This window comes from Podarcis bocagei (assembly GCF_964188305.1).
Source record: "Podarcis bocagei genome assembly, chromosome: 3".
Classification (NCBI taxonomy): domain Eukaryota; kingdom Metazoa; phylum Chordata; class Lepidosauria; order Squamata; family Lacertidae; genus Podarcis; species Podarcis bocagei.
Genome location: NC_138127.1, coordinates 23,858,365 through 23,871,411, shown reverse-complemented (window position 1 = coordinate 23,871,411; position 13,047 = coordinate 23,858,365). Strand labels below are relative to the sequence as shown.

At 40.3% G+C, this 13,047-nt stretch overlaps 1 protein-coding gene across 4 annotated transcripts in view; it reads right to left on the bottom strand.

The window, feature by feature from the left end:
* The window catches only part of KCNQ5 (potassium voltage-gated channel subfamily Q member 5), a 261,710-nt gene that overhangs the window by 93,454 nt on the left and 155,209 nt on the right, over positions 1–13,047 (bottom strand). The window contains exon 1 of one of the 4 annotated variants that reach the window (XM_081186922.1): positions 2,575–2,628. The exons of the other annotated variants lie outside the window; for them this stretch is intronic. The gene's annotated coding sequence lies outside the window, so the exon portion shown is untranslated. Of the gene's footprint in view, positions 1–2,574; positions 2,629–13,047 lie in introns of those variants that run through there. 4 annotated transcript variants of the gene reach the window in all.

The window sequence follows — 13,047 nt, the reverse complement described above, 5'->3', positions numbered from 1 at the left end:
AGAATATACTGGCAACAGAATGTTTCCAGATAGCTGTCATGCATTCTGGTCCACTCACACCTGCCACTAGATGGGTGGCTGCATTCTACATGAGTTGAAGTTTCCAAGCAGTGTTCAAGGTAGCCCAAATTAAAGTGAATAACAGTTGCTTAAACCGAGAGTCACTGGAGTGAGCATCAGTGATAGTAACTAGGTTCCTAGCTGCTGCTAATACATATTTCCTTTACATTATTTTTTTTTTGCACTGAACTCCACCTTCCATCACAACTGCCATAAGCAGCAAGAATACAGATGTAGCAAAGTCCTGCAAGGGGGGGTAGCATTAGGGTTACACCCTTAGCATGTATGACCACTTTTTATTATGTTTATCATATGTAATTAAAAAAAAAATTTACTTCTATTCCACCTTGAGAGCTGTGTGGTATATGGCAACTCGTAAATAAAAATATTGGCAGATTTAAAACAATTGATTCCAAATAAACAAACAACAATAGCTTACTTAAAACCAGCAGCTTAACATTGAATTCGGAAATATTTCATTGAATCGTAGAATTGTAGAGTTGGAAGGAAACCCAAGGGTCATTTACTCCAAAACAAGGGTGGACAAACAACAAGGATGCCTGTTTCAGAGTTCAGCTATAGCCAAAGTTATGTGAATGAGCCATTTGCTACAAACTTTCCCAAACTCATTTGTCAAAGAAAGAAAGAAAAAAAAAACCATGAAAATCTCAGCGGGATTCCTGCCAGATATTTCTGAAACATTACAGCAGCAAGGAACTTTTATTCTAAAGTTGTTGAGCATTTCCCCAAAGTAGAGACTAGGAGCTCTGCTGCATACTGAGGCAGCTGTAAAACTCTCTCCCACAAGGCTAGTGTCCCAGGGCACAGCAGCAGCAGCAGCTTCCAGAGTTTTCAATTTCTATGCTAGTGACTTTTTCTTTTTTTAAAAAACAACCCATTAAACTCTACATCATTTGAAACAATAACATTTTATCAGTGGAAAAATGTGAATAAATCTCCTCCCTGATGATAAATCAGTAAAATAGATTTGGAAACTTCTAGATTGCAAAGTGCTCACATAGCTTATCTAACTGCCAAACATTTTCTCCACAGAGTCTTTCAAAAATATTCGAACATGCGAAAGGGTTTCAATGTAATATGTTTACACATTCTCTCACCATTGGAGAAAGCACTTCCCCATAGTATCTGAGGTTATCAACATTAATCAGTGACACTTGCTTGACACATGATTGACCCATTTTAATGTAACTTTAAATATGCTAGCTTTATAGTGTCACTCCCATAAAAAGATTTCCCCAAGATTTGATGCAAAAAGAGAGAGCACAAGGCATTATCTTAGCATGCACACAGGGTGTGAGCAATGCTTTCTCAGAAACATTTCAAAACATACATTGCATGTCTGGTGCTGTTCAGGTTTTCACAAACTGATTTTCTCCTCTCTTGGTGTAAAAAAATAAACTCTTACGCTCCAAAATAGTGGAATTATGTACCCAAAGGAAAAAAAGATCTTATCTCCTCTTACGAATAGTACAATGGAATCTGAGGGTCATAAAAACATAATTTAAATACTTTGCCTGGTGCAATGGTTCAGCCCTACTTGTGTAACTGCAGCAGCCACTACTGGGTTTGTGGGAGAGGGAACTGTAAACAGTGGTTATATAGACCTGCAACTCAGAGTAACAGTTCACAGCTACCCCACAGCCTATGACAGCTTATGCTATAATAAACTTTTTCGTCTTTAAGGTGCTACATGACTCTTTGTAGTTGTTTTCCGCATCAGATTAGCAAGGCTATGGCTCTGAATCTTTTCAGAAACCCTTTGGCTCATGAGGAGAAACTCTGTTTTGCTCCTGTCCCCTGCCAAAACATTCTCCTTACCTAAGCATTTGGGAATTTTACCCTCCCACCACCTCACAGGTTCTACAGGGAATTTCTTAACGTTATGATTCTAGGGTTGCTTCCAGATGACATATTCACTGATTTGTTTGCTTGGAGGTTAGATGACGCTGGTTGTTTATTGAACATGCACTGCAATATTTCCGTGGGGCGGTTATATTAGTTTTAATTGCATAATCTGAATTTGCCATTATGTGGCTGAATCCTGCCTGAAAACAGCTACAGTCTGGAAGCACCCTAGAAGCAAAACACAAGGACACTATAAAGTTACCTTCTTAAGAAAAAGGGTCTTCCTAAACGTCTGAATTTCCATTAAAAATTACAGGAGAGTAGCTGAATATTTGAAATGTCACCATGTATAAAGAGAAGGGAAATGGACTCTAAAATGTTGGTGATATGCCTTGATTGAACTAAACCTCACCCAAGACATAGTCACTTTATTTTATAAAAAGCTATATGCAAGACTGACTTATGGTTCTGCAGCTAGTAGATTCTTCCATCTTGAGTCTACTTATTTTTGAACCAATTCAGGCAATAATCTACGTAATTAAAATGTTGGGCAATACACTCACTTTCTAATAATAAAAGCTATTGGAGATAATTTAAATGCTTCTATAAATGTCAGCCTTGTTATATCATTAATTTTATATAACTTACCATATCTTTGGGTTTCCCCCCAATTAGGTGATTAGAGTGCTTACATATTTTGTTTGCTGCAATGAAGAATAAAAGTAAAATTGACTAGGTACAGCCAAAAAAAAAAAATCTGTAGGAAAAATTGCTTCAGCAATTAAAACACAGAAGCCAGCAGTAAAACTGCCAGAGAAGTAATGTAATCTTAATGCTGAAAGAGTGAAAAACCATCAAGGAAAACAAGCAGAAATTAAAAGCTGAAAGAAATAAAAAGGCAACTGGTAGCTGATCCTCCTCTTCTTTTTACTTCGTTTTACTGCAGCAACCCAGTCAGATGGGCTGTGTACAAATTATTATTATTATTATTATTATTATTATTATTATTATTATTATTATTACATAGCAGGCTGTCATGTATCTAAGTATCCAACCTCTGCTGAAAAACCTTCATGGAAGAAGAGCTTACCACTTCTTGTGGGAGTCTGTTCCACTGCTGAACAGCTCTTACTGTCAAAAAGTTCTTCCTGATGTTTAGTTAGAATCTCTTTTCTTGTATCTTGAATCCATTGGTTTAGGTCCATCAAGTACCACCTCTAATGACCTGTGGCCCTCAGACATCTCTTCAGATCTTTGTATAATTAGTGTGAAGGTCTGAAAATAGTTTTCAAGCACATTCAACTGAAAGTTTGTAGAAACACTTCCCACGATTCAAACCCTGAGAACCCAGGGTTCCAGCTTGCAGGAAGGGTTCTAAATATGTTCAATGGAACACATTTAAAACCCTCTTTAGACCTTCACACCAATTGCATGAAGGTGTGAAGAGCAGCCTAGGGACATTGACAGCAGAGATTGTATGTGTATGAGTTCCACCCCATTTAACCTTCTGCATGTTCAGGACGCGGGTGGCGCTGTGGGTAAAACCTCAGCGCCTAGGACTTGCCGATCGCATGGTCGGCGGTTTGAATCCCCGTGGCGGGGTGCGCTCCCGTCGTTCGGTCCCAGCGCCTGCCAACCTAGCAGTTCGAAAGCACCCCCGGGTGCAAGTAGATAAATAGGGACCGCTTACCAGCGGGAAGGTAAACGGCATTCCGTGCGCTGCGCTGGCTCGCCAGATGCAGCTTGTCACGCTGGCACGTGACCCGGAAGTGAGATGAGTGAGATGAGCGCACAACCCTAGAGTCTGGCAAGACTGGCCCGTACGGGCAGGGGTACCTTTACCTTTATGTTCAGGAAACACAGTTATTATATCAACAGTAGCAGCAGTGCTCTTAATTCTTTGGTGTTCACAATTCCCCAAAAGGTTGAACTGTGTTGAACAACTGACAGGGATTATTATTATTATTATTATTATTATTATTATTATTATTATTATTAAAAGATTTAGGTACCTTTATGAGTTAAGAAACTTTGATCGGGCTAGTAATACTGATATGCACCACCCAATTAGACGATAATGAAGAGAAGGCAGCTGAGCTGTGATCAAAGAAGTGATCAAAGAAACAGCATGACAATTCTACAAAATATCACATACTAGGACTTTTCTTTTGGGATCATTTGACTTCAGTTTATCTGAGAGACAGAGCTATTTGTACAGTGTAAGATGAAGGGATAGACTTAACCACATCAAATAGGGATTACATAACTATGAGCTCTGTATCAACCTAATGTACTAAAGCTTTGTGGCGAGATATACATGATATATATAGTATTCTCACATTCCATTCCTTTGAACAGATGTTCTTTGGGGAATTATAGTTGGGTAGCCAGATGTTACCCAACCCCCCTCCCCAAATCCAGTACCCCTCCACAAACCTCCCCAAATCCAAGTACCCCTCCACAAACCTTCTGACTTTTCCTTTCAGAAAATCCAGTTCACTTTGCAGCTTCCTTTGTTTACCGCATGCACAAAACTAGGCATTGGGTAGTATTCAGCCAAGTCTTATTCAGAGTAGATCCACTAAAATGACTATGACTAAGTTAGGTACATTAATTTCAATGGGTCTACTCTGAGTAAAACAAGTTACACTACAGGTACATTTAGCAGCCTCACAGGAGGTTGTGGAGAGGCTGAACGGAGACCCAGGTTCTATTCCTGTCATCTCCAGTTAAATTAAAAGGATTTGGTAACAAGTGATGTGAAAGACCATTGCTCCAGATGCAGAAGATCTACTGCCAGTTAGAGTAGATAATATTACACTAGACAGACAAATAGTCTGATCTACTCTAAGGCAGCTTTCTATGCTACTGTGCAAGCAAACTAGGCCACATGAAGTTCCCAAAACCAAGCGTCAGACGCTTTACCCAAAAACTACATGTAACTTGCACACAGTTGCAATGGGAATGTGATTTGGAGTGAAGCCACTAATTAAACCTTTTTCACAATTGGTAGGGAAAATAAGATGACTAATTAAGGGACAATTCATCACTATTATCCCAGTCAGTCTGAACAGAAAGCAAACAAAGTTTCTAATTAAAGGTACAATAGACCTGAAAAACCTCAAAAACATTTTGCTGGCCCACAATGCATTTTTAAGTGAAACGTTTCACTGCAACCAGGTTGGAAAATAGATAGTAGGACAACTTAAAAACCAAACATTAGAATGCAGTGAGTTGGCAACAAGCCTTCTAAAATCTCTGTCCCAATTGATATCTGTCCTGGATTTGAATTGATTTTACATATGTGCTCTAGCTTTAAGCTGTTTCTATATTTATAATTGCTGGTTTTTACAACTGTTTTTTATACACTTGTTTTTAACTGTTTTTTATATTTGCAATTGTTTCTATGTCATTATATTGTAAATTGCTTGAGATGCCTCATGGGAAGTGATTCATAAATGAAATAAATAATAGTCTGAATTCCCTGTAAAAAGTGAGTAAATGAGGAATAGAAATTGCGAGCTAAATGGTTTGTGTGAGACCAAGCTTTTTTTCTGTGTTATAGTCTGAATTCGAGGGTTTTCCAGTACTACCATTCAGTGACAATATAATAGGAACTACAGTGATAATCTAACTATGTGTATGACAATGCCATTCCACCCTCCACATACTTCCTGTGATGCCAAATCCTGGATTTCTGCCATGCTGCAGTTTGAAAAATGTGCCGCTTGGTATATATCTCTCCACATAAACTGCAACTCCATCCCTGAGAGTGAACCAAAGTTGGCAGAAGATCATGTTCTGCACTTAAGCAAAATATATTCTTTACTATCCATTTTCCATTGTTCCAGCCAAGAATGTTAGGAAGCCCTCTTTTCCACTCCAGTTCCCTTGCTCCTTACATACAACTTTAATTCTTTCCTTCCTTTCTGTTTTACTCGAGAAGATCATATCTCATCTTACTCCTGTGATGGCTGCTCCCCAAATTCTGTTTTCCCTTATCCCCCTATCAATTTTCCTCCAATAGTTACTCTTAAGCCCCATAATCTTTTAATTTATGTCTTCTCCACTGGTTAGGCTGATTTACAGTTAAATGCTCTTTACTGTTTGCAGTCACTGCAATCCTTGAGTTTCATAGTCAACTTGTATTATAACTTACATCAAAACAGCTATAAAAGACACAAATTGCTTCCTTATATCTAGTTTGTTTTGATCAGATTCCCCAGCACCAACACACACACAAACACACACACGCGCTGTGACACATGAAGTATATTCTTGGGTTAGGTTTTCTTCAAGCTTTTTTTCACTGGGCTGTAAGACATATGGCTCCAATGAACACCAACAGATTTAATTTTAAGTACATGGTAGACACATGAACACGAGAGAATTTTAGCCATGTCTGTCCTTAACATATATCATAGACTCTTGTCTATGAAGAAGAAGAAGAAGAGTTTGGATTTGATATCCCGTTTTATCACTACCCGAAGGAGTCTCAAAGCGGCTAACATTCTCCTTTCCCTTCCTCCCCCACAACAAACACTCTGTGAGGTGAGTGGGGCTGAGAGACTTCAAAGAAGTGCGACTAGCCCAAGGTCACCCAGCAGCTGCATGTGGAGGAGCGGAGACGCGAACCCGGTTCCCCAGATTACGAGTCTATCGCTCTTAACCACTACACCACACTGGCGCTCATGCCATAGTAAGGTCTTTAAGGTGCTGTAAGATTCTTTGTTTTGTTGCTGCTGCAACAACAGACTAACTTTGCCACCCTTTTGGAAAGTCTAACTTATCTAAATAAAAGGTAAGAATGTTTTGTCCTGTCAGCTGGAGGATTAGTATGAACTAATGACAAAACGTCTTTTCCCACCCACAATCAGGGCTTTGGTTTGGATCCTAAGTTAATTTAAGGAACTTATGCTCTTCCCCTCTGCAGTCATCTTTCCTCCCTGAAAATACTATTTGGAGAGTTTGGAGCCACCCTGAAAAGAGATGGCACCAGGTTTGAGGAGGCCCTGGGGAAATTGGCTTTGTGCAGCTGCAAAAAATACCATTCTGGTGAGGAGTCAGGGAAATTTAGATTATGGCAGTGTCTGCAGCCACTTTGCTTGCCACTCTTGTAGCTTGTCCCTTTGTCTCCACCTTCAACTGCCCCCCTCCCAAAAAAACCCACTTACCAGACCACGTGGAGATAGTCACTCCCAGCACTCAGCAGAGAAGTATTGAATAAAACAACTAAAGCAGCTGACACCATCTTTCAATAAATGGGAATGCCTCTGATCCCCAGCAAGGAGCCTGCAGGTAGTGTAGCAATGCTGGTAGTGGTTGCAGGTGCTTCAGCCAGTGCTGCTCTTCAGCATGACAAGGCAATTCTTTCAAAGTGTGTGACATCATCAACTCCACTGCTCTTCAAGCAAACCCAGTGGCAATTTGCTGCATCATGGTGGATGCTGATGCCATGCCTGCTCGTGAATGATGTGGGCTGTGGTGCAGGGGCTGCACCACTTAATTTTGGGTAGTCTTCCCCTCCCTGAGTAGATCCCTGTATGTCATCCATGGAGGGGTGCATTTGGCTGCTAGGGTGGAGAAAAGGGAATTGGACACCTTCACTTGCATGAACTCCCTTGAGTTATTTAGTAGTGTCACAGTATTTGAGGTCCCACTAGGTCAGGCATAGGCAAACTTGGCCCTCCAGATGTTTTGGGACTACAATTCCCATCATCCCTAGCTAACAGGACCAGTAGTCAGGGATGATGGGAACTGTTGTCTCAAAACATCTGGAGGGCTGAGTTAGCCTATGCCTGCACTAGGTAAATAACTTTAATAATAATGATTAAGCATATTTTTAATGAATGGTCATTTAAGGTTAATCTGGCTGTGAAATCTAGCAGATAATTGACAAACATGGGCTATTATCATTCTTTTGCTTTCAGTAACTTTATACAACCCTGTGAGCTTCTTCTGAGGATCTGAGATTTATATCATTTTTATGAAGACGTTGGCTTTCTGTTCCTGACTGGTCAACTTAATTTCTAATACAGATAAAGGCTCACATCAGTGTCCAAATTGATGACAGTCTGAAAACTGTAAGGCAATGCTGCAAGTAAAATCATGGCATAAAATTGCTGAGTCAATGCCAGCGTTCCACCGGCTTCAAAATTGCTATAAAAATGAAACTCTTGAGGCCAAAAACTGTCATGATGTGTTGCTTTAAATAGATCAAAATGGAAGCTGTTAAGAATACCAATCCAAAAATAATACTATAGCAGGCTCATGGAGACCTTGGTACTAAGAACCACTATTTATTTATCTATGCATACTACCCACCCTGTAAACAGCTTGAAAAGAAACAAAGGCAATATCCAATTTAACAAGCACACAAATGAAAAAAGACAGATTTGTAACAGTTGGGCATTATGTTGTCAAGAATAAAATAAAAATTGGGATCAGTCATTGATTATTTATCCCAGTATCCTAGGTGTAGCCTGATACCTTAAACAGCTAGCAGAGACCAATTCTGTCTGCAGTTTCCAGATTCAATTCATTGATTAGGTATCAATGAATCTGTCCCTTTCAGTTTCTCAGTTTTTCAATCTTAAGTTCAGCTCTCCACATTTCATATCAGTTTTCTACTTGTTTTTTTTTAAGTCTTCATAACAAACCACCAGCATTTTATTGTATTTCTCATAATAAATACATGCTTGTCTGCAATATTGTCTATTATCTAAATATTTGCAAAGCAATCTTCCCTAATATAATGCATATTTGTATGATGTTTTACCCGAGTATATGCATTTTTGTACCCTGGAGAGTTGCATTGCAAAATTCAAAGAAGTGTGAATTTCAAAGAATGGTTGTGTTTTGGTTTGTGTATTATTTTGGAAACTGCAAATTAGGTAGAATTGCCTTTAAATGTGAACGTAATTTATCCTGCATCCCTATTGGCATTGCTTCCAAACAACCTCTTTATTGAGCATTCATCCTCAATGATATAGAGTGATAGACGGTTTCAGAAGAGTTGTGCTTAAGGAAGCAGAGAGGCTTCAGCAAGCAGGGAGCTGGAACTCTAAAGCCAGCATAGTGGTCCTGACACAAGTGAAAGTGTCTTTTCAGAAAGAAGACCTTATTGTGGCTGAGCATTCGTCACTGAGTGCTGAACCTGAGAAAAGAAACCAACCCTGCTCTGTGAGTGCCGGCTTGCATAGATAGAAGAGGAATTAATGCCGTTCTTTTAAACAGAGGGTTAACTAGATGATGACTTACATATTCCTTAGTAGCTTAGAAAAGTTTAAATAAGGCATAATTTGCAACTGATGTTGGAAACGATTTCTTCCATACACTGTGGAGCTGTGAAAAGGTAAAGTAATACTGTGCAAAGCTTACTAAAAATATTGAAACTGTGATTGGTTATTCATTGCCTTTGAAATCTATAGTAATACTTCTGGGTAGTATGAAATATTAGAACAATGCGTTTTAGTAGGGAATTTATTAATAGCTGCAAGAATGTTACTAGCTGCAAAATGACATATACCCACTATTCCTACAATAAAACATTGTATATTACAATGAAGTCTAAATTAACATAAATGATAGGATTGAGGGAAGGGAAACAGAACAAATAACACTTTCAAAAATCTTGTTCCCCTTTTACAACATTTATGAAATAAAATATTCAACTGACACCCTCTCTGGATTCCACTCTAGCTGCCCCCCTCTCCCCAGGAAGGAAGAGGGGAAGTGGGAAACCTGCTTCCCCATCTGGAGCAGCCATATCCTGAGAAAGGGGGGGTATCTGTTTCCTCCAGCCCCTGTTTCCCAGTCTAACTTCCCAATGTCATCATCCTGTCCCCCCACATCTTTCTCAGCCTGCCATCCCATCCCTGAGACTGGTGGCACCTCGGGACTCATGATACATTTAATCAATTTAAAAGTAAGATATAACACCTGAAGTTTTAAAATTTAAGTCTGTAGCAACATCTTACAACTATATATTTTCATGTGATCTTTAAAGTAATCAAATATTTATTAATCCTTATTATTTTGATATTTTGTTGAAGCTCTGACTAGATCTAGACACATGAAAGAAGCGATTCAGTTAAAAACGCTGTAAAGTTCATACAGGGAAATCCCGTTGGCAAAAAATGGGACTACACAGCGCCATCTGGTGTCACAGCATTATAACGCATATAAAGCGTTTTATCTTCAAGAATGTAGCTGAGTCTTAGGTCTCAGTTATGGGTCTCTCACACCGACACTATAGTAACCACGCTACTACAGAAAGAGGAGTAATTAAGGAATTGTTTATTTTTAAGGTATATGGTGGCAGCAGGAGTTTCCTGGGAGGGTTAACTTAGAGATATATAAACTCCCTCCCCACCCGGCAGTTCATCTGCACTGTATAGGCAAGGCACAATTTTAATGAGGTTCATAGAATCACAGAATCTACTTTTAAGAGTGATGGCAGATATATGAATGGCTACTGGATTGTGGGTAAATGTTTTCCATAGTTACTAAAACACAGCATCTATTCCTGTATTTTTCACCGGCAGAGTTAGGAGGTGAGATTTAGATTAGGGAAATGACTCCCTTGCCCAGTACCAATGAGGTGATCAAAACTGTTCCAACATGTGCCTGTTTTAAAGTAAATAAAATAAAATGGATTTCCTGCATCATGTCTGGTTTCAATACTCTAAAGGAGGAGGAATCGCTATTATAGTTTAAGTCTCAGGATGTACGCTCTTTAGGCCATTCACTTACATGCTCAGTGATACAAAAATAGCTTTAATTAGTAGAGGTATAATTGTTCAAGCCAATCCCCTCTGTTGGAACGGTTAAGTCTTATCATTACTAAGGAGGATGACCTGAATTTTTCAGGTTCATTTAAAATGTAATATGTTAACAATGCTACTCCTATTATGGACATTGGAAAGGTAATTAAACACTAAAATGGCTACTAACGCGATTAAGCAGAAAATGCAGTTAGGCTATTACTAAACCTATTAGAGCTGCTGCACACACAGCCGTGCTCAGTAATAAATCACATCTGATTTTGGGAGGGAGAAGTACTGTGTAAGCAGCTGGCTTCTCACAGAAAAGAAAAGATTTTCACGGGTACAGGAATGTAGGTTTTGGTGTCTTCGGGTGTCTTCCCGTGTAAGAGTTGGGGTGTCTAGGCGACGTTTCGACGAGGTCTCACTCGTCATCTTCAGGCTGGTGCTTTCGGCTTCTTGTTACTAGAACAGAGCAGGATCTCAGTGTTTGAGTTCCTATAAATACTGTTGAGGGGGTGTGGTGTATAGCCTCCAACGTTCTGGGCAGAGAGGAAGTTCCTAGGTTAATGTGCCTTTTCTTCTTTTGTTCATTAATTACTTGAGGGATATCTTGAGTGATTACTTGAGTGATATTCTGAGTACCACTTAGGAGGGTCATTAGGTGTGGATTAGTTGCTAAAGCTTTCGTGTCTTGACCTCTTGACCTTGTAAAGAGTTTTTCTGAGAAGATGGCTGTACTGCACTTAGTTGTGCTCTGGCTTGGCTTCGTGTATAGGGGCGAGCTGTGGTTTTGTGCCCTGTGCCAGCCAGATCTGTGTAGGGATTGCAGGGGGGTGCAGCATCCGGAGGTGCCACTATGGTTTGGCTACTGGATGGTGTCTGTAATTTATCTGTGGAGAGGGTCTGGGTTTGGGTCTGGTGTGGTTGATTGGAGATGGCGTTCTGTGTGCCTCTGGTTCTGGTGTCGGTTTTTGTGGGGAGGGCTAATTTCCAGATGTCTGGCAGGCGGGACGTGTCGTCACGCTTGTTCATGTTGTGAGGGTGTTTCTCTATCTCGATGGCTTCCATGATTATTCTCTTGTGGTGATGTTCCATGTTAAAGAGCAATTTGGAATCTGCAAAATTAATTTCGTGTCCTGTTTCTTTCATGTGTTGGTAAAGAGAGGAAGTTTTTTCTTCTTTTTTGACGGCAAACACATGAAAGAAACAGGACACGAAATTAATTTTGCAGATTCCAAATTGCTCTTTAACATGGAACATCACCACAAGAGAATAATCATGGAAGCCATCGAGATAGAGAAACACCCTCACAACATGAACAAGCGTGACGACACGTCCCGCCTGCCAGACATCTGGAAATTAGCCCTCCCCACAAAAACCGACACCAGAACCAGAGGCACACAGAACGCCATCTCCAATCAACCACACCAGACCCAAACCCAGACCCTCTCCACAGATAAATTACAGACACCATCCAGTAGCCAAACCATAGTGGCACCTCCGGATGCTGCACCCCCCTGCAATCCCTACACAGATCTGGCTGGCACAGGGCACAAAACCACAGCTCGCCCCTATACACGAAGCCAAGCCAGAGCACAACTAAGTGCAGTACAGCCATCTTCTCAGAAAAACTCTTTACAAGGTCAAGAGGTCAAGACACGAAAGCTTTAGCAACTAATCCACACCTAATGACCCTCCTAAGTGGTACTCAGAATATCACTCAAGTAATCACTCAAGATATCCCTCAAGTAATTAATGAACAAAAGAAGAAAAGGCACATTAACCTAGGAACTTCCTCTCTGCCCAGAACGTTGGAGGCTATACACCACACCCCCTCAACAGTATTTATAGGAACTCAAACACTGAGATCCTGCTCTGTTCTAGTAACAAGAAGCCGAAAGCACCAGCCTGAAGATGACGAGTGAGACCTCGTCGAAACGTCGCCTAGACACCCCAACTCTTACACGGGAAGACACCCGAAGACACCAAAACCTACATATATATATATATATATATATATGCAGGTTTTGGTGTCTTCGGGTGTCTTCCCGTGTAAGTAATTAAGGAACAAAAGAAGAAAAGGCACACTAACCTGGGAACTCCCTCTCTGCCCAGAACGTTGGAGGCTATACACCACACCCCCTCAACAGTATTTATAGGAACTCAAACACTGAGATCCTGCTCTGTTCTAGTAACAAGAAGCCGAAAGCACCAGCCTGAAGATGACGAGTGAGACCTCGTCGAAACGTCGCCTAGACACCCCAACTCTTACACGGGAAGACACCCGAAGACACCAAAACCTGCATTCCTGTACCCGTGAAAATCTACGAAAGCATATATATATATATATATA